This window comes from Vicia villosa, linkage group LG2 (assembly GCF_029867415.1).
Source record: "Vicia villosa cultivar HV-30 ecotype Madison, WI linkage group LG2, Vvil1.0, whole genome shotgun sequence".
NCBI lineage: Eukaryota > Viridiplantae > Streptophyta > Magnoliopsida > Fabales > Fabaceae > Vicia > Vicia villosa.
The window spans coordinates 36,121,796-36,134,211 of record NC_081181.1 but is presented as its reverse complement, the minus strand read 5'-3'; the positions used below and the strand labels follow the sequence as shown (position 1 = coordinate 36,134,211).

The following is a 12,416-nucleotide window of genomic DNA, read 5'->3' as shown; positions in this document are numbered from 1 at the left end:
TTCAGTGCATTTATCGGTAAAAATAAATTCGGCGTCTTTCATTAGTAATTTAGTTAAGGGTTTGGTTATTTTAGAGAAATCCTTAATGAAGCGTCGGTAAAAACCAGCGTGTCCTAGAAAACTTCTTATTTCTCTAACAGTTTTGGGAGGTTGAAGGTTTTCGATAATTTCGATTTTGGCTTTATCTACTTCAATCCCTCTATCAGATACGATGTGTCCAAGTACAATTCCTTGTCGAACCATGAAATGGCACTTTTCCCAATTAAGGACTAGGTTTACGCTTACGCATCGTTTAAGTACCAATTCAAGGTTCTCTAAACATGTTTCAAAACTTCCTCCACAGACAGAGAAGTCGTCCATAAAGACCTCCATTATTCCATCTAGGAAGTCGGCAAATATTTCCATCATGCATCTTTGGAAGGTCGCGGGTGCATTGCAAAGCCCAAAAGGCATTTGTCTATAAGCGAATGTACCATAAGGACAGGTAAATGTGGTCTTCTCTTGGTCGTCAGGGTGGATAGGAATTTGGAAAAATCCGGAGTATCCATCCAGATAACAGAAATGTGAGTGTTTAGCTAGGCGTTCAAGCATTTGATCTATGAAAGGTAAAGAGAAATGGTCTTTTCGGGTAGCTTTGTTTAGCTTCCTATAGTCAATGCATATTCTCCATCCAGTTTGGGTACGTTGCGCTACAGATTCGCCTTTTGCGTTAGTGATTACAGTAACTCCTCTTTTCTTTGGTACGACATGAACAGGGCTAACCCATTTACTATCGGATATAGGGTATATTATTCCGGCTTCTAGCAGTTTTTGGATTTCCTTTTTAACCACATCGCTCATAATAGGATTTATTCGCCTTTGATGTTCTCTAGAGGTTTTACAATCGTCTTCGAGCATAATGCGGTGCATACAGAGGGAAGGACTTATTCCTTTCAAATCTGATATGTTATATCCTAAAGTGGTTGGATATTTTCTCAGGACAGTAAGTAATTTTACAGTCTCGGTTTGTCCTAAGTCAGCGTTAACTATAACTGGTCGGTTACGTTCTTCGTCTAGGAATTCGTATCTAAGATCGGTAGGCAGTGTTTTCAGTTCTATAGCAGGTTTCTTCGGTCCAGGTATAGGATCAGGAGTTAAGGCTAAGCATTCACTCAGATGGTCATCTTGATATTCCCCACGCCAGTTGTCATCTTCAAAGATTGGCGGTATAGGAATTTTTAGGATCTCGGTTTCCTTATTTGGTTCGGATTTTATTTCATTAACACACTCGTCGATTATGTCGGTAGAGCAGCATGTGTCAATTATAGAGGGTGCTTTTAGGAATTGGGAAAGTATAAATTCTATTTTCTCTTCTCCTACTTCGAAAGTAAGCTTTCCTCGCTTGACATCTATGATTGCACCAGCGGTTGCTAAGAATGGTCTTCCTAATATGATCGGGATGTTAGAATCTTCTTGGATATCCATAATGATGAAATCAGTTGGGATGTAGAATTGACCTACACGAACAGGGATATTTTCTAACATTCCTACAGGGTATTTGACTGAACGGTCAGCTAATTGAAGAGACATTCTCGTTGCTTTAAGCTCACCCAGATTTAGTTTCTTACAGGTTGAAAAAGGCATCAAAATAACACTGGCTCCTAAATCGCACAGGGCTTTCTCTATGATGGTTTTTCCTATTACGCAGTGTATAGAGAAACTACCAGGATCTTTCAATTTTGGAGGCATGTTATTTTGGATGATAGCGCTACATTCAGCGGTAACCGTTACAGTTTCGTTATCCTCGAGTTTCTTTTTGTTTGATAGGATTTCTTTTAGGAATTTAGCGTATGAAGGCATTTCAGTTATGGCTTCTGTGAACGGTATGGTTATGTTTAATTGTTTCAGAAGTTCTACAAATCTTTTAAATTGCGCTTCGGTTTTTGATTTAGCTAATCTCTGAGGGTAAGGAATTGGTGGCTTATAAGGTGGTGGTGGAACGTAAGGTTTCTCTATTTCAGGTTCCACTTCGTTGTTGCTCTCATTGGTCTTAGCAGTTTGATCATCGGTTGATGTCTTTTGGGTTTCCTTTAGCTCTTGTTGTGACATGGGTGCGTTTTGAGTTCTAGGATCAATGGGTCCATCGTAATTCGTTCCACTTCGTAGTGTTATCGCGTTCGCATGTCCTTTAGGATTAGGTTGTGGTTGAGCAGGAAACGTGCCAGCAGGGGCAGCAGTAGGTGCTTGTTGTTGGGCTACTTGTGAAATTTGCGTTTCTAACATTTTGTTATGCGTAGCTAAGGCATCTACTTTGTTCGATAGTTGTTTTAGTTGCTCGCTATTGTGGATGTTTTGATTTAGGAAGTCCTTATTGGTTTGTTGTTGGGAAGCTATAAAGTTCTCCATCATGATTTCTATGTTTGACTTCCTAGGGGTGTTTTGAGCAGCTACAGGCGCTTTTTGGTAGCCAGGTGGCACAGCAAGTACTTGTCCAGGCGCGTACAACGCGTTGTTGTTTTTATAAGAAAAGTTCTGGTGGTTTTTCCATCCAGGGTTGTACGTGTTAGAATAAGGGTTTCCTTGAGCATAGTTTACTTGATCAGATGGGACTCCAATCAAGAGTTGACATTCGGCAACTGCGTGTCCAGTCAATCCACAAATCTCGCAGTTAGGTGTTACAGCAGCAGCAGTGGCTGAAGGAGTGATGGTTAAGTTCTCGATCTTTTGAGTTAAAGCGTCTACTTTAGCGTTAACGCGGTCTATACCACTTATTTCGTACATTCCTCCTTTGGTTTGGGCTTTCTCTAGAGCGGCTCGTTCTCCACCCCATTGGTAATGGTTTTGTGCCATGTTCTCTATGAGGTTGTATGCTTCATCATGGGGTTTGTCCATTAATGCTCCGCCAGCAGCGGCATCTATAGTCATTTTAGTGTTATATAAGAGACCACCATAGAAGGTATGGATGATCAGCCATGGTACGAGTCCATGATGAGGGCATAGTCTAAGCATGTCCTTCTAACGTTCCCAAGCTTCGAAGAGTGTTTCGTTATCTTTCTGGGTAAATCCGTTGATTTGACCTCTGAGCATAGCGGTTTTGCTAGGCGGAAAGTATCTTGCTAAGAATACTCTCTTCAATTCATCCCATGTAGTTATGGAATTAGAAGTCAGGGATTGAAGCCACGCTCTAGCTCTATCTCTCAAGGAGAAAGGAAAGAGACGTAATCGAATAGCTTCGGAACTAACGTTGTTAGCTTTGACAGTGTCGGCGTATTGCACGAACACAGATAAATGGAGGTTGGGGTCGTCTGCTGATAACACGATTTTATATCGTATATTTAGCCTGAAATCCATAGATATTTATAGCATTTTCCGTTTATTATATTGATTTATTATGATATTACGCGAGTTTTTGCTTTGTTTCAGGTTTTACGCTCTTATTATGACTATTTGTGAAAAGGAGAAGAAATGGAGCTAAAACGACCATTATTTATGCCTAAAAGATGAAAAATGGGTGCTGAAGTAAAAAGGGAGTGCAAATAAGGCCCAAATATGCTAAAGAAGACCCAAAGGCCCAAAGGAGACGAACCAGCCCACTGAAGATCAAATGTGCGTGGCCCAAACCACACAAGCAAGTGGAGACGCACGTCTCCACGTCTCATTGGCCACGTCAGCAAAAGGGAGACGCACGTCTCCAGTCCCCTACATTCTCTCCACTTGAGACGCACGTCTCAAGTCTTCAACGAAGCTTCCCCAAGAATCGGAGACGCACGTCTCCGAGTCCAAGTCTGCTGGAGCTCCTCTTTTCACGCAATCCAACTGCAAAGCCTCGCCTATAAATAGAGGCAGATACTTCACTTCAAGCTTTCCGATTTCCTGCTAACGAAGTGCTGCCGAAATTGTACCGTACATTATATTTTCTGCCTTTAATTCAAACAGTTATTTTCTCACAACGATTTCTACACCGGAAATTGTTGTGAACCTTTTATAAATCTAGCCTTACGTTAGATTTATCGCCTTTTATTTTCCTTGTTTTATTTTCCGTCCGTTTAAATTCTGAAGAACGATCCAGCCAACCTGTGGTGGAAGTTCAGTACTCGAAGATTCAGTTTCAATTTATTTAATTCAGGTTTAATATTTACTGCCTTTATTCATATATTTATTTGCATGATATATTATATGCCAATTAACATGCCTTTTATTATAAGCCAAATTAATTCATGCATGCTTAACTGTATTAATATGTCTGGCTAAATTACTAAGGTATCGGTATGTAAAGTAAGTTAACCGTAGGGATCCGAAATAAATTTGCCTAATTATGTTTTGTTAATTATCACCTGTTTTTGGTTTGTATGTCTAATTTAATGAGTAAGTCTTAAGAACAATAGAGCGAGAGTTTGAGAGGAGGACTTTTAAATAACATAGTTAGTAAAGATCTTTGATTTAATTAGAATCTGGCCAATGGAACTTCGGATCACCTAAGTTAGACGAAATACATACTGATATCCGTTTATTATTATATTTTACCTAGATTTAAGATTTTAGTTTCCCCATTTATAAAAAAACCCAAATATCATTAGCCTTAGCTTTACATAGTAACTTTAGATAACGGTAGGTCGATTTATAGTCCCTGTGGATTCGATATCTTTTAAAACTACACGACACGACTGTGCACTTGCAGTTATCACGACTAATAGACACGCAAAGTCGCGATCAAGTTTTTGGCGCCGTTGCCGGGGACTATTTAAGTCGATATCGTCACTCACTGTTACACCGTAGAGACTAGGGAAATTCTTTCCTTTCTTTCTGAACGATTGTCTGCCAAATACTCGTTCACAAGGAGGAGATTTAATACAACGAATTAACGAGATCGAACGTTTCATTAACGTCAAACGTCGAGCTCGCAATCTTCCCGAAGTAGCACCAATCCCGATTAATCAGGAATTGACTTTTACTGATCAAATTAATCAAATCACCCCAAAGTTAGAGATGGCTGCTCTTTGTCCTCTTAGAGACTATGCCGCTCCTCTCAAACTCTCGCTCTATTGTTCTTAAGACTTACTCATTAAATTAGACATACAAACCAAAAACAAGTGATAATTAACAAAACATAATTAGGCCAATTTATTTCGGATCCCTACGGTTAACTTACTTTACATACCGATACCTTAGTAATTTAGCCAGACATATTAATACAGTTAAGCATGCATGAATTAATTTGGCTTATAATAAAAGGCATGTTAATTGGCATATAATATATCATGCAAATAAATATATGAATAAAGGCAGTAAATATTAAACCTGAATTAAATAAATTGAAACTGAATCTTCGAGTACTGAACTTCCACCACAGGTTGGCTGGATCGTTCTTCAGAATTTAAACGGACGGAAAATAAAACAAGGAAAATAAAAGGCGATAAATCTAACGTAAGGCTAGATTTATAAAAGGTTCACAACAATTTCCGGTGTAGAAATCGTTGTGAGAAAATAACTGTTTGAATTAAAGGCAGAAAATATAATGTACGGTACAATTTCGGCAGCACTTCGTTAGCAGGAAATCGGAAAGCTTGAAGTGAAGTATCTGCCTCTATTTATAGGCGAGGCTTTGCAGTTGGATTGCGTGAAAAGAGGAGCTCCAGCAGACTTGGACTCGGAGACGTGCGTCTCCGATTCTTGGGGAAGCTTCGTTGAAGACTTGAGACGTGCGTCTCAAGTGGAGAGAATGTAGGGGACTGGAGACGTGCGTCTCCCTTTTGCTGACGTGGCCAATGAGACGTGGAGACGTGCGTCTCCACTTGCTTGTGTGGTTTGGGCCACGCACATTTGATCTTCAGTGGGCTGGTTCGTCTCCTTTGGGCCTTTGGGTCTTCTTTAGCATATTTGGGCCTTATTTGCACTCCCTTTTTACTTCAGCATCCATTTTTCATCTTTTAGGCATAAATAATGGTCGTTTTAGCTCCATTTCTTCTCCTTTTCACAAATAGTCATATTAAGAGCGTAAAACCTGAAACAAAGCAAAAACTCGCGTAATATTATAATAAATCAATATAATAAACGGAAAATGCTATAAATATCTATGGATTTCAGGCTAAATATACGATATAAAATCGTGTTATCAGCAGACGACCCCAACCTCCATTTATGTGTGTTCGTGCAATACACCGACACTGTCAAAGCTAACAACGTTAGTTCCGAAGCTATTCGATTACGTCTCTTTCCTTTCTCCTTGAGAGATAGAGCTAGAGTGTGGCTTCAATCCCTGCCTTCTAATTCCATAGTTACATGGGATGAATTGAAGAGAGTATTCTTAGCAAGATACTTTCCGCCTAGCAAAACCGCTATGCTCAGAGGTCAAATCATCGGATTCACCCAGAAAGATAACGAATCACTCTTCGAAGCTTGGGAACGTTACAAGGACATGCTTAGGCTATGCCCTCATCACGGACTCGAACCATGGTTAATCATCCATACCTTCTATGGTGGTCTCTTATATAACACTAAAATGACTATAGATGTCGCTGCTGGCGGAGCATTAATGGACGAACCTCATGATGAAGCATACAACCTCATAGAGAACATGGCACAAAACCATTACCAATGGGGTGGAGAACGAGCCGCTCTAGAGAAAGCCCAAACCAAAGGAGGAATGTACGAAATAAGTGGTATAGACCGCGTTAACGCTAAAGTAGACGCTTTAACTCAAAAGATCGAGAACTTAACCATCACTCCTTCAGCCACCGCTGCTGCTGTAACACCTAACTGCGAGATTTGTGGATTGACTGGACACGCAGTTGCTGAATGTCAACTCTTGACTGGAGTCCCATCTGATCAAGTAAACTATGCTCAAGGAAACCCTTATTCTAACACGTACAACCCTGGATGGAAAAACCACCCGAACTTTTCTTATAAAAACAACAACGCGTTGTACGCGCCTGGACAAGCACCTGCTGTGCCACTTGGCTACCAAAAATCGCCTGTAGCTGCTCAAAACACCCCTAGGAAGTCAAACCTAGAAATCATGATGGAGAACTTTATAGCTTCCCAACAACAAACCAATAAGGACTTCCTAAATCAAAACATCCACAATAGCGAGCAACTAAAACAACTATCGAACAAAGTAGATGCCATAGCTACGCATAACAAAATGTTAGAAACTCAAATCTCACAAGTAGCTCAACAACAAGCACCTACTGTTGCCCCTGCTGGCACGTTTCCTGCTCAACCACAACCTAATCCTAAAGGACATGTGAACGCAATAACACTACGAAGTGGAACGAATTACGATGAACCCATTGATCCTAGAACTCAAAACGCACCCATGTCACAACAAGAGCTAAAGGAAACCCAAAAGACATCAACCGATGATCAAATTGCTAAGGCCAATGAGAGCAACAACGAAGTGGAACCTGAAAAAGAGAAACCTTACGTTCCACCACCACCTTATAAGCCACCAATTCCTTACCCTCAGAGATTAGCTAAATCAAAAACCAAAGCGCAATTTAAAAGATTTGTAGAACTTCTGAAACAATTAAACATAACCATACCGTTCACAGAAGCCATAACTGAAATGCCTTCATACACTAAATTCCTAAAAGAAATCCTATCAAACAAAAAGAAACTCGAGGATAACGAAACTGTAACGCTTACCGCTGAATGTAGCGCTATCATCCAAAATAACATGCCTCCAAAACTGAAAGATCCTGGTAGTTTCTCTATACCCTGCGTAATAGGAAAAACCATCATAGAGAAAGCCCTGTGCGATTTAGGAGCCAGTGTTAGTTTGATGCCTCTTTCAACCTGTAAGAAACTAAATCTAGGTGAGCTTAAAGCAACGAGAATGTCTCTTCAATTAGCTGACCGTTCAGTCAAATCCCCTGTAGGAATTTTAGAAAATATCCCTGTTCGTGTAGGTCAATTCTACATCCCAACTGATTTCATCATTATGGATATCCAAGAAGATTCTAACATCCCGATCATATTAGGAAGACCATTCTTAGCAACCGCTGGTGCAATCATAGATGTCAAGCGAGGAAAGCTTACTTTCGAAGTAGGAGAAGAGAAAATAGAATTTAGACTTTCCCAATTCCTAAAAGCACCCTCTATAATTGACACATGTTGCTCTGCCGACATAATCGACGAGTGTGTTAATGAAATAAAATCCGAACCAAATAAGGAAACCGAGATCCTAAAAATTCTTATACCGCCAATCTTTGAAGATGACAACTAGCGTGGGGAATATCAAGATGACCATCTGAGTGAATGCTTAGCCTTAACTCCTAATCCTATACCCGGACCGAAGAAACCTGCTATAGAACTGAAAACACTGCCTACCGATCTTAGATACGAATTCCTAGACGAAGAACGTAACCGACCAGTTATAGTTAACGCTGATTTAGGACAAACCGAGACTGTAAAATAACTTACTGTCCTGAGAAAATACCCAACCGCTTTAGGATATAACATATCAGATTTGAAAGGAATAAGTCCTTCCCTCTGTATGCACCGCATTATGCTCGAAGACGATTGTAAAACCTCTAGAGAACATCAAAGGCGAATAAATCCTATTATGAGCGATGTGGTTAAAAAGGAAATCCAAAAACTGCTAGAAGCCGGAATAATATACCCTATATCCGATAGTAAATGGGTTAGCCCTGTTCATGTCGTACCAAAGAAAGGAGGAGTTACTGTAATCACTAACGCAAAAGGCGAATCTGTAGCGCAACGTACCCAAACTGGATGGAGAATGTGCATTGACTATAGGAAGCTAAACAAAGCTACCCGAAAAGACCATTTCCCTTTACCTTTCATAGATCAAATGCTTGAACGCCTAGCTAAACACTCACATTTCTGTTATCTGGATGGATACTCCGGATTTTTCCAAATTCCTATCCACCCTGACGACCAAGAGAAGACCACATTTACCTGTCCTTATGGTACATTCGCTTATAGACGAATGCCTTTTGGGCTTTGCAATGCACCCGCGACCTTCCAAAGATGCATGATGGCAATATTTGCCGACTTCCTAGATGGAATAATGGAGGTCTTTATGGACGACTTCTCTGTCTGTGGAGGAAGTTTTGAAACATGTTTAGAGAACCTTGAATTGGTACTTAAACGATGCGTAAGCGTAAACCTAGTCCTTAATTGGGAAAAGTGCCATTTCATGGTTCGACAAGGAATTGTACTTGGACACATCGTATCTGATAGAGGGATTGAAGTAGATAAAGCCAAAATCGAAATTATCGAAAACCTTCAACCTCCCAAAACTGTTAGAGAAATAAGAAGTTTTCTAGGACACGCTGGTTTTCACCGACGCTTCATTAAGGATTTCTCTAAAATAACCAAACCCTTAACTGAATTACTAATGAAAGACGCCGAATTTATTTTTACCGATAAATGCACTGAAGCATTTCATACGCTTAAACGAGCATTAATCTCTGCGCCAATTATGCAACCTCCCGACTGGAATGAGCCTTTCGAAATAATGTGTGACGCAAGTGATTATGCTGTGGGAGCCGTTCTAGGGCAAAGAAAAGATAAGAAACTACATGTCATATACTATGCGAGTAGAACCCTAGACGAAGCTCAAATGAATTATGCCACGACAGAAAAAGAATTATTAGCTGTCGTATTCGCATTAGACAAGTTCCGTTCTTACCTGGTAGGAGCCAAAATAATCATATACACTGACCACGCTGCCATTAGGTACCTCCTAACCAAGAAAGACGCCAAACCGAGATTGTTGAGATGGATCCTGTTATTACAAGAGTTCGACTTGGAAATTAAAGATAAAAAGGGAACTGAAAATGTCGTAGCAGATCACCTCTCTCGATTGGAAAATCTGAAACCCGAACAAGTACCAATTGACGATGATTTCCCTTATGAAAGACTCATCGCTCAGTTAGAAGCCAATGAATTCGAACCATACCATCCAAACGCTGAAACCAACAAATTAGCAGAAATAGCTTTAGCCCGCTCTGACACACCTTGGTATGCAGATTTCGTAAACTACCTAGCTGCTGGTGTGCTTCCTCCTGATCTAAGTTACCAACAGAAGAAGAAATTCTTCCATGACCTAAAACATTACTATTGGGACGATCCACTCCTGTTCAAAAGAGGCCCCGATGGAATCTTTAGACGTTGTGTACCCGAGGAAGAAATAGGAAGTATAATAACACACTGCCATTCTGCACCGTGTGGAGGACACCATAGCACATCTAGAACCTGCGCCAAAATCCTTCAATCTGGACTCTTCTGGCCCAACCTGTGGAAAGATGTTTATTTTGCTGTACTAAACTGTGATAGATGCCAACGAACCGGAAACATTTCGAGACGCGATGAAATGCCTCAAAAGGGCATTCTGGAAGTAGAAATATTTGACGTCTGGGGAATAGACTTTATGGGTCCGTTTCCGTCATCGTTTGGAAATCAATATATACTCGTAGCCGTCGATTACGTTTCAAAATGGATAGAAGCTATCGCTTCTCCTACAAACGATACACGAGTAGTTATCAAACTCTTCAAAAACGTCATCTTTCCTAGGTTCGGTGTGCCTAGACTGGTAATTAGCGATGGTGGTTCCCATTTCATTTCAAGAATACTTGAGAAACTCCTTCGAAAATATGGAGTAAATCATCGAATAGCTACACCATACCATCCACAAACAAGCGGACAAGTAGAAGTATCTAACCGCGAAATAAAACAAATATTGGAGAAAACTGTTGCTATATCTAGAAAAGATTGGTCAACCAAGCTAAATGAAGCTTTATGGGCTTATAGAACAGCTTTCAAAACTCCAATAGGAACTACCCCATTCAAACTCGTTTATGGAAAATCATGCCACCTCCCGGTAGAGTTAGAACATAAAGCCTATTGGGCCATTAAGAACTTAAACCTAAACTACACTGCCGCTGGTGAGAAACGACTTCTAGACATAAACGAATTAGAAGAACTTAGACAAGACGCTTACGAAAACGCCAAAATCTATAAAGAGAGAACGAAAAAATGGCACGACAAGCGTATATCTAGGAAAAAATTTAGCATAGGCGATAAAGTACTTTTGTTTAATTCTAGACTAAAATTATTTCCTGGGAAGTTACGATCTAGATGGTCTGGCCCTTTCGAAATAACTAACATATTTCCGAGCGGAGCGATAGAAATCAAAGGAGAAACCGTCAAACCTTTTGTCGTAAATGGGCAACGTCTTAAGTATTACCATCATCTCGAACACGATGAAAACATCGAACTTTTTAAACTTGACGAGCTGCCCGCTCATTCGAAAAAATAGTTTTCTATTTTTAAAATCGTCGAGCTTACGACATAAAACAAAGCGCTTGGTGGGAGACAACCCACATTTATTTATTCTTTTATTTTATTTTTATTTTTATTTTTAACCTTTTATTTTCATTTAAATAATCTATTCTATTTTTAATTATTTTAATTTTAATCATTTTTACATTTTTCCTACATTTTATAATAACTACTATAATTATAACTGCTATCTTAATTCGAGAAAAATATTCCCTTTTTATAATTATATTTATTATTATAATTTGTTACATTTTTACATTATTTTTATTTTTATTTTTATTTTTCTTCCTTTTAAATCAACACTAGCCTAGTTCTAACTTAATCTTAATATTTTCAACTTCTAGGTTTTTCTTAACTACTAACTAAGATGCAAGAAGTCGATAATATGGAAGTTGTGTTCCGTGGTAGAGGACAAGAAGCAAGATTTGATAAGCTGGCTGAAAGACAAATGGATTTGACTTGCTACCCTCACCAACCGACTATGGTAAGACTTGGTATCGAAGAAAGCGTTCTACACCTGCTAAACCAAATTGGTTGGACTGGTTCTCACCTGTTCCGCAAGTTTAGTACCTACCGGAAGCTCACTCTGGAATTCTTGAGCTCCCTGACCTATCTTCCTAACTGTGGACAAGGACTGAGAAAAGGAGTCATTCTCTTTAGACTCTTTGGTATGGAATTTAACTTTTTGCATCCGAGATTTTGCTGAAATGCTAGAGCTACCTCATGGATCAGATGCATACACCCAAGTAGCTGAAGACAGCCTTGCGTACTGGGAGTTGGAACGATATTGGGGCAAGATCACTGGAAACGACAACCCTGAAGAGAACGAATTCCAATCTGAGAACATCCATAACCCCGCTTTCAGATACTTCCATAAGATCATTGCTCACTACATCTTTGGTAAACCCGATAATGTCACTGAAGTTTCTAGAGAAGAGTTATTCATCATGTTCTGCTCCTCTCAGAATCGCCCGGTCAATGCCATCGCATTCATGCTAACAAACTTCGAGCGCATCACGCAAGACGAAGTTTCACCTATTAGGATCGGCGGATTTGTCACTATGATTGCTAATGCTATAGGAATGAGAGTACCTTTGCTTAGATTGACACCTCTTGGTTCTCACAATTCT

The 12,416-nt window shown here is 39.8% G+C and overlaps 2 non-coding genes across 2 annotated transcripts; one reads left to right on the top strand and one right to left on the bottom strand.

Moving 5' to 3' along the window:
- The first annotated feature begins 2,959 nt into the window (after window positions 1-2,959).
- LOC131654277 (small nucleolar RNA R71) lies at window positions 2,960-3,066 on the top strand. Its single transcript, XR_009299320.1, has one exon. It is a non-coding gene; the product is annotated as a small nucleolar RNA R71 (small nucleolar RNA).
- Window positions 3,067-6,316: 3,250 nt separating this feature from the next.
- LOC131654297 (small nucleolar RNA R71) lies at window positions 6,317-6,423 on the bottom strand. The gene has a single exon (XR_009299338.1). It is a non-coding gene; the product is annotated as a small nucleolar RNA R71 (small nucleolar RNA).
- Window positions 6,424-12,416: the final 5,993 nt, after the last annotated feature.